An 8,973-nucleotide genomic window follows, 5' to 3' on the forward strand; every position below is an offset into this window, starting at 1 on the left:
AGTAAAAATTGGCATATTAACATTGTGTACAATTTATAAAGTTAAAAAGTTAAAAATATAGACAAAACCCATAGTAATAGTTGAACTCATATAATTTGTACCATACAATGCTAGGCTTAATGAATTTCAACCCAAAAATGGGTCTTCCTCCAAAGTCTAATCCCAAACAGACATTTAATACAATAAAGGTAAAGGTAAAGGAATCTCCTGTGCAAGCACCAAGTCATGTCTGACCCTTGGGGTGTCGCCCTCTAGCGTTTTCATGGCAGACTCAATACGGGGTGGTTTGCCATTCCCTTCCCCAGTCATTACCATTTACCCCCCAGCAAGCTGGGTCCTCATTTTACCGACCTCGGAAGGACCTCCAAAACTGCTGAAAAGTTCTGTTGTGTGTCGGCAGCTTCTGTGCATGTATGAAAGCAAATGTTGTTTAGTTGTGTTGTAACACCAGAAACTTTTTTTAAGTGGAAGAAGGGGAGGTAGGTAGGTGGGGTAAAAGCATGTCATTGGGGAATAAAATGGCGGGCAACGAAGTGGGCAGAGAATAGCAAATTGCAGAATTCCTCACAATGAAACTCCAAATTAACAACCTACAACAATGAGAAACTGACACATCGGAGGATTTGGATATTGCAGGGCAAGTTGACGTGAAATTTGAATTTCCTCGACTAGGCATATTTCTGTGTAGAATTATTTGGCTTGTTGCCACTGTTTACAAAAATCCAAGATGGTGTGATGATTAGAAGAGGGATTTCTAACCAGGGTTTCTGAAGAACCCTGGGGTAATGGGAGCGCTCCCAAGGGATTACATGACCTTTCCCAGAAGGTCTCCGACTTCACTAGACATCATTATACAGGCCTAGACTCTTTCTTTACAATAGAAAAATGATAAATGATCGATTAATTGATTGGCTAGTTCCCACGTCTTGCTTCTGCACCAACTTCTCTGAAGGGACATGCCACCACTTCAGAGCCTGAAAAATATGTCAGAGATTCCTCCATGGTCAAATGATTGAAAAAGGTTAGGTTAGAGTTTCAAACTACGATCTGGGAAACCCAGGCCCATTCCGCACAAGAATCAATGTGGCCAATTGTTTACACTAAACAATTCCGGAATTTAAAATAGTGGAATTCGGCGTTATGCATACCTGCCTTTGTAGTTGAATTCAGTAGCGTTGTAATCGTTTCCCACAGGTTTCTGGTCTCGCCAAAAATTGCTAGAAAGGAAGTGATTTTTTCTGTGCTTTGTCCCGCCCCTGGCCATCACTCAAACGAACAGCCAATGGGCGGCCGTTATCATGCTCCTGAAAAGCCACTTTCCCTTTAAGACAGGTTAAAAACACACACACACACACACACACGTTGCAACGAATCTGTGTTGATTCGTTGCAACAGAGACCCATCTAGCTGGCAGGTGGTGTATGAGCTGGCGATTCATCGTTGCCACGTTCCCCCGAGTGAAACCCCCCCCATGCAAGGTGCGATTTTCGGCTGAAAATAAAGGGAACCAGCAAATGGGGCTGTGTTGTGCTTGGTGACTTAAAGCAGCTCTGTGGAGGGACTGCAGCCGGAGAAGCCTCGCTGGGTGAATGAAGGCTCGACGGTTCGTTGCTCTCCACTTGCTCCGAGAAAAAAAAATGGCGATTGCTTCGCCGGAAGATCAGACGAGAGAGCTAGGGGGAGAGACTTTGCTGAAACCGCAACAATGGGAAAGCACAGGTCTTTTTCGGAACTGTCGCAGATTGCTTGCAAGAGTGTAGCGCTTTTCGGAGGGTGAATCCACTTTTTGGGATTTCCCTTTAAGCACTACAACGAAGCGCTTTTTGCTGATCGTTTTCAGGAGTGTGGCAGATTGTGTGCGACGTCGTGCATAACTGCAAATTAGTAGCGATTACAATTTGCCACACTCCTGCTACATTAAATCTGTGCGGAATGGACCCCAGGTTCAAATCTCTGCTCGCTTGTGGAAGTTCATTTAGCTAGTTACACATTTTCATCCTTATCTACCTGACAGAGTTGTTGTGAGAATAATATAGAAGAGAATATAATAGTCTAAGTTGCTGTTGGTCAACATTTTGGAGAAAGGTGGGATATAAATGAAATATATCAATACTGTAACTGAAGGTGACTGGAAGATAGAAGATATGTCAGTGAATGGGTGAGGAATCAAGGAAGCAGGACAACATAAGGGTATGGGGGGTGCCAGAGAAAGGGATAGAGGAAATAGTGTAAGGAGGTGGATACAGAGGGAAATTAGATCCACCTCACATCCTCGCAGGATCTCTTCAATGCAATGGGACCCAGCTCTGCCTCCAGCAGAGCACAACTGTGCCAAAGTCTTCCCCAGGGTGAAGCTGCTAGAGTTAGGGAAAGAGGGAAAGTTGAAGAAGGAATGGCTGATAAAGGTAAGTTGGCTGGTGGGTGGGAAGGGGAAGAAGTAAGCAGGAAAAGAAGACTGTTGGGTGTCAGAGAAGGGAAAGGGAATAGCAGGAGGGAGAAAACAAGAACACCCCCCCCCTGCACATTCTTATATGTCCCCCACTTGTATTAAGTAGGACTGGAAACAGAGAATCCTACTTCAACAACTAGAGAGGGGAAATAGAAATAGCTGAAATTTCTTGGCTAAAAGATGTATATAAAACACTTTCCATGGCGATAATATGATATTAAAACAAATAGCTTCCAGCATTGCAATTCATATAGGGAGGTTGCTTGTACAACACTGCCAGCGGAAGTACAAAACTCTGTACAGAAGAGGCAGCATATGAAAGATGGCACCGTGTTTGTTTATATCTCTTCACTGCTTGATCCAGAATGATACACCAGTTGCTTACATAAAGTACTAAAATGCCATTAAACTTTTCAAAACCATTCAGACCACCCACTACCCAGGAAAAATATCTGGCAACAATATCAGCAATTATCCTGCCCCTTCTAAAGCTCTGCATAATACAACAGTCTTTGTCAGCTTATTTTAAAGCCCGGAAAATAGAAGCAGAGCCCCATGGGGAACAGGCAGCCATTAAAGTGGTCCTTTCTTCTTATCAAAGAAGGCCAATACCAGGAGCTGCTTTGCATTAAATTATGCTGGCCCTGCTGGTTCAGCTCATTCCAGTTTGATGATTACAAGCAAGGAGCTATCATTTGGCAAGTTGGATGCTTTCAAGAAAATTCAAATATGTCTGTCTTGAGTTACCAGGTTGGGGTTGGGGAAAATGGGAAGACTTTGGGACAGAGCCTGCAGGAGTCCGCCTTCTAAATGGCCATTTTCTCCAGGGGAACTGATCTCTGTTGCCTTGGGATGAGCTGTAATTCTGGGGGATGCCAAGGTCCTACATAGAGGCTGTTTACAGGATTACTCAGCTTTCATATGCAATTAGATAATTTCCCCCCCCGCCGCCGCCCGCATACACACCCACTCTTTAGCCCCCAATTTTGAAAGGCACACAGAAAAAGAGAGCTTTTTGACCTGTGATTTATTACTTGCATGTCTTAAGAAGTTACATCCTTCCAAATCCACAGAAATCAGTTGACTTGCAAGACTGTAAGTCTGGTCACACATTCATCCTTACTTTGCAATATGATGTTGGAGTTTGCCCAGATATGATCATGATCAGGTCTTGTGATCTCAAATAGCTGCCCCTGACTATGCAGGAGCCCAAGGCAAGCAATAGAATCTATCGAATTGCACAGGCATAAAGAAGAGGCAAGCGCCAAATAAATGTGCTTCACGCAAGTCAGTCAATATAGTGACTGGGGGGGGGCGTGTTACTGTGTCTCGCCCAGTAAATGTGATGATTTACAGTAGAGCCCTAAAGAAAGGGCATTTCCATACCCGTTAAATGTACTGAAATGCTTACCTTACATAGACATTATATTCCGGCCCCTCCATATGACATCGCCAACATCCAGTGTCTGGACAGTAACCAGCCGACTACTTCCCCCATTTTAAAGCGCCAGTTGGGGAATCACATAAAGTGGATTCACCAGCTTATTTAGCGCTAGCAACCAGAGAGCAACCAACAGGCAACCAGCAGAAGGAAAGTAAGGAGGCTCAAATGCTCTAAAGGCCCCTGCCTCACCCCACCTCCCTCTCCCTTGTTTCTGGGGATGGGAATTTCTTTTTAAAAATGGCTAACTTACTGGAGCAACGAATAGGAAGACAAGCGTCCAGGCGATGCCAGAAATAAAAGAATTTTCCCCCAAAGTTGTAACACAAAGCATGCCTCTCTAAAGCCCCCCCCCAAAAAAAATCAGGAATGAAATTAATTTTTTAAAGTATAAAAAGACTCATGATTCCATAACTGGTGGCATTCAAAAAGCACTATGCATCTGTGATTCTATGCATAGGTGTTTAAGCAGAGAAGTATGAATTTAAAAAGAATAGCGGTCATCACAGGACCTTTAAAGCATGGACAAAGGGGATTGGTTGCCTGGGTTGATTGACAGGTGGAAGAGAGCTGCATATAAAGGGTATTGCTCTCTTCTGCCATTTGCAGCAGCCGATGTGGCAGGTGAGGAGCGTGAAAAGGCAGCAGACAAAAGCGAGACAGCAAAAAGGCGAGGAGGGGCTTGGAGGCGTGATATTTAGCGCTACTGCATTCAGCTGGCTTTACGCTATTTTTAGTGATGTGCGGAAATGCCGATAGTTATACTCTACTAAGGCATCCCTTCAAGGCTTACCTGGGAGTGCAGTCGCCATGCTGGGGACAATGCCAGGGAGGTCCCCAACCCTCCTCCCTCATTTCCATTTCAGGTGATAGTAGGCAAGGTGCAGTTTTGTTGAGGGGTCTCCAGCTGCATTGGGAGACCTAGCAAACCATCACACATCAGCATGTTTGTTCAGGGAGCATATTTGCCCACAGTTATATAGTCAGGGGACAAGAATGTGTGGCGTTGTTATGACCATCAGGGGTGAACTTGAGAATCAGGGTGAGCTTCCAAGTGTGGACATGACCCTATGTGAACTTGAGATCGAGAGATGCCAGCAAAGTTGCTGTTCCCGGATCTGAACCTGATAAAGCAGAGATGGATAGGGAGACCGAGGAAGGAAAGAATATGAGCAGGACCTGCTATTGCCTTTATTTCAGCTTGTATCTGCGATGTTCTTTATGCTCCTTCCGTCCCCTCAGGCATAGTGCATTCTGATTGAATCAAAAATGAAGGGGAAACTTGAAAAACGGTCCAGCCAACCTCAGGTTGTAATGTTTGTCTACAGTAATCGGCGTGTTCTTTTCCTTTTCCCTCTGTGTTCTGTCCCCTGTAGCTGTAACTGTTCCAGGAGTCACTGCTGATATTAACACAGGATGTTGCCTGCAGGCAGGAGAAGGGACGTGTGGAGAAGAAAGAAGCCCTAATACTGTGGTATGCTCATTATTTCAAGGCAATTTCCGCACATCGGTAAAAATAGTCTTACGCCAGCTGAATGGCGTAGCACTAAATCATATAGTGCCTTCCAGCCCCTCCTCACCTTTTTGCTGTGTTGCTTTCGTCTGCTGCCTTTTCGCGCTTCTCACCCTCCACATCTGATGCTGGAAATGGAGGAAGAGAGCAACGCGCTTTATATGCGACTCTCTTCGGTCTGTCAATCAAGCTAGACAACCAATCCCCTTTCTCCATGTTTTAAAGGTCCTGCGAAGCTCGCTAGTTTTTTTTTTTAATTCATACTTCTCTGTTGAAACGGCACTCCTTATGGAATCACAAGTCTTTTGATAAGTTCGCAATAAATAAGTTGGTGAATCCACTTTATGTGATTTCCAAACTAGCACTTTAAAATGGAGGATGTAGCCAGCCGGTTACTGCCCAGACGCTGGATGCTGGTGACATCATATGGAGGGGCTGGAATATAACAACTACGTAAGATAAGCATTTAACAGGTGTGGAAATGCCCCAAGAATCTCCTGGACAAGCCTGTTATTATCAGAGTGGGTGGATGTGGTAATAATTACTTTGCCCAAGAGTGTGGGAGAGCTTGTTGACCCTTTTGTGATAGATTGATTCCCATGATCACGTGGGTTGGATCCAGTCATAGATGTCCAATACTGTAAGTGTGCATGTCATTTTCATTAATTCCCGGTTCTGCTCCAGATCTCCAATGTACCCTGCACCTCAAGAGCAGCATTGTGAGTTGCAGTGGGATACGGAAAGCAAGAAAGTCCTGTTCCGCTGACAGAAATCCCTTTTGTTGATAGACATGACCAGTAGGTGATGTGAAAGCCTTCTGTTCAACCCTCAACAGCAGCTACCAGTCTAAGTAGAAAATATTGATCCTGATGGACCAAGAGTTGAATTGAGTGTAAGGCAGCTCTACGTGTGTTCATGTGTGTTCGCTGGACCCAGCCCTATATTTTTTCATAAGAATTCTTACCTGAGTCAATTGAAGTTGGGCATGGAGAGTGAGCAATCAGATTTGCTTGCTAGGAGTGGTAGATTGCTGCATGGAATTAGCAGCAGCCACTATCCAGTAATGATAATATTCACTGCCATTTTTAAAGAGCTGTTTGGTCATTTAATTGCGAAGGTTTGCTTTGCTCATGATCCCTGGTCTTTGTTTTGACCCCTGGATACTTACTGTTTGGAGCTAAACAAACAGGAGGGCAAGTGGCACATGACACGCTAAGCAAATTTTATTCTAACACTAGAAAAAAAGGCCGCTGTAATCAAAATACAGCGGGCTCTAGGGAGGCTGTGGAGGTAGAGGTGGCAGCGGGGCGAGAGCATGTACCCGAGGCCAGGTGTTGGCCATCTGGCGAGGCGGCAGCGAGTAATCCTGGCCCCCCCCCCGGGCCGTGGCTTACCGGAGTGCATGCGCAAGGCAGGAAGCGAAGGCAGCCGGGCTGGAGGGCAGGAGAGAGCTGGTTGGTGGAGTCTTGAGCCGCTCAGCGCGGCTCCCCTGGCAGGCTGGGGCAACTTCGGCCGTTGGGTGGGCAGGGTGGGCGGAGGCGCTGCTCCAGCACGATGTCAAGGCTGCCGCTCGCGGCTCGGTGGGACAGCGGGCGAGCGGAGCGTTGCACGGGCGGCACGGCTCCTCTCGCGCGGCTTCAGCAGCTTCCGGTGTCAGGTGGGCGGGGTGGGCAGCGCCGCTGCTCCCCCACGGTGCTCAGGCTGGCGATCCCGGCTCCATGGGACAGCGGGCAAGCAGAACGTTGTGCGGGCAGCACAACTCCTCGTGTGCGGTCTCGGCAGGCTTGGGCGTCAGGTGGGCGGGGTGGTCGGCGTCGCCACTCCCCCACGGTGCTCTGGCTGACGGTCCCAGCTCCATGCAGGCGGGGCGGGCGGCGGCTGCAGTGAGTAGGGGGCCTCTTGTGGCGGCGGGTGGCGGTGCAGGCTGCTCCCGGCTGCGTGGGCCGGCAACGACCCGTCCCGTTGTTGGCGGCAGCATCTGGGCTCTCCTGGTCTCACGGGCAGGCAGCAACCTGCCCTATGGACGGCGAGCCAGGTAATGGCGCTTCTCGTCTTTTTTTTTTTCAGTGTTTTTTTTTTCTTTCTTTTCAGTGGCTCCTCGGAGGTTTGTGTTGTTCTGCAGCCATGAGGGCAGGGAGCCCCTGGCAGCCGCGCACAGCGCGGCTGCCAGGGGCTCCCTTGCGGCCGGCCTGATGCATCGGAGGCGCTTTGCGCCTCTGACGCGCTAGGCCAGCGGCAAAGGGAGCAACTGCGAGCCGCGCTGTGTGCGGCTCGCAGTTGCTGGGGCTGGGAATCGGAGGGACCTGCGCGCCTGCCGATTGGTCCCTCCGATTGTCTGTCGGGAGGAAGGGTCCAATCCGGACCCTTCCTCATCATGGACACATCCCGCCCTAGAACCCCTTAGCCTTTTATTTAGTCCGTGGCGCCCGTGGCGCCACGGGCGGTTTAAAGATAGCAAATTTTATTCTAACACTTCTTTGGGCAGATTTTGTTTATTTATTTCCTTTATTTACACCCTGCTTTCCTCTCCGATGGGGACCCAAAAGAGCTCGCATGAATCTCCTGTCCTCCACTTTACCTCCACAACAACTTTGTGAGGCAGGTCAGGCTGAGAAAATGTGTGACTGGCCCAAAGTCATCCAGTCATCTTCCATGGTAAAAGTGGGGATTCGAACCTGTCTTCTGGATTGTAGTCCAACACACTAACCACTCACCAGCTCTTATGTACAACAAATTATGCAGGATATTGCCTCTTATGTAGGAAAAATTCTGCTAGTTGTTGACTGTAATTATCAATTAATCAATCAATCAATCAATCAATGTAGGACTTTTAAAAGATCTAGCAGAATCAAAGGGACATGAAATCTTGAAAGCACAGGGTGAAATGCAACTATGTTAAATTAAAAGCCTGATTGAGAAAAATACAAAGGTCATTCACTAACATTATTAAGCTTGTTAGCACTTACAGTGGGTTAAAAATCCCACGTCCTTGTTAAACCCTGGCTTAGCACATCCAAGGGCTTAGCACATCTAAATACAGACTGAGAACCAACTGTGTGTGAATGGAGATCCCCCAGTCCTGGTCCTCACACATGAGAAATGCCAACAGCTACCATTTCTCAAGCAGAAGTCCTTTACCACAGCAATTTTGAACAGAAACTTGTGCATTACAGTATTTCACCTCCTCTCCATCTGCTCTGTCATTTCGGGGGGGGGGGTAAATTACTGCTTCAGTCTGCTGCTGTCTCTCATGCTTGAGAAGTCATGGCATTCTGATAGTCCTTTGCAGAAAGTGAGGGAAAGATGTTTTCTCCATGTTCTGTTTTTCCAAACAGGACTCAACCCAAATATTTCTAACCAAGAGGAGAGGGCTAATTACAGCAATGTTTCCCAACATTTTGATTCAAAGCACAATTCAGTCACATCCCCAAAGTTGGCATGCTGGGATGCTAGTGTGTCAAAGAGTAAGAATGGTTCCTCTTTGGGGGAGCCCTTGTGTTTATTGTGTGCATCATAATTCTGAGAGTCTTGACTGGAATGGTAGCAAGCACAGAACACTGAGGGCCATTC

Source organism: Paroedura picta, chromosome 4 (genome assembly GCF_049243985.1).
Source record: "Paroedura picta isolate Pp20150507F chromosome 4, Ppicta_v3.0, whole genome shotgun sequence".
NCBI lineage: Eukaryota > Metazoa > Chordata > Lepidosauria > Squamata > Gekkonidae > Paroedura > Paroedura picta.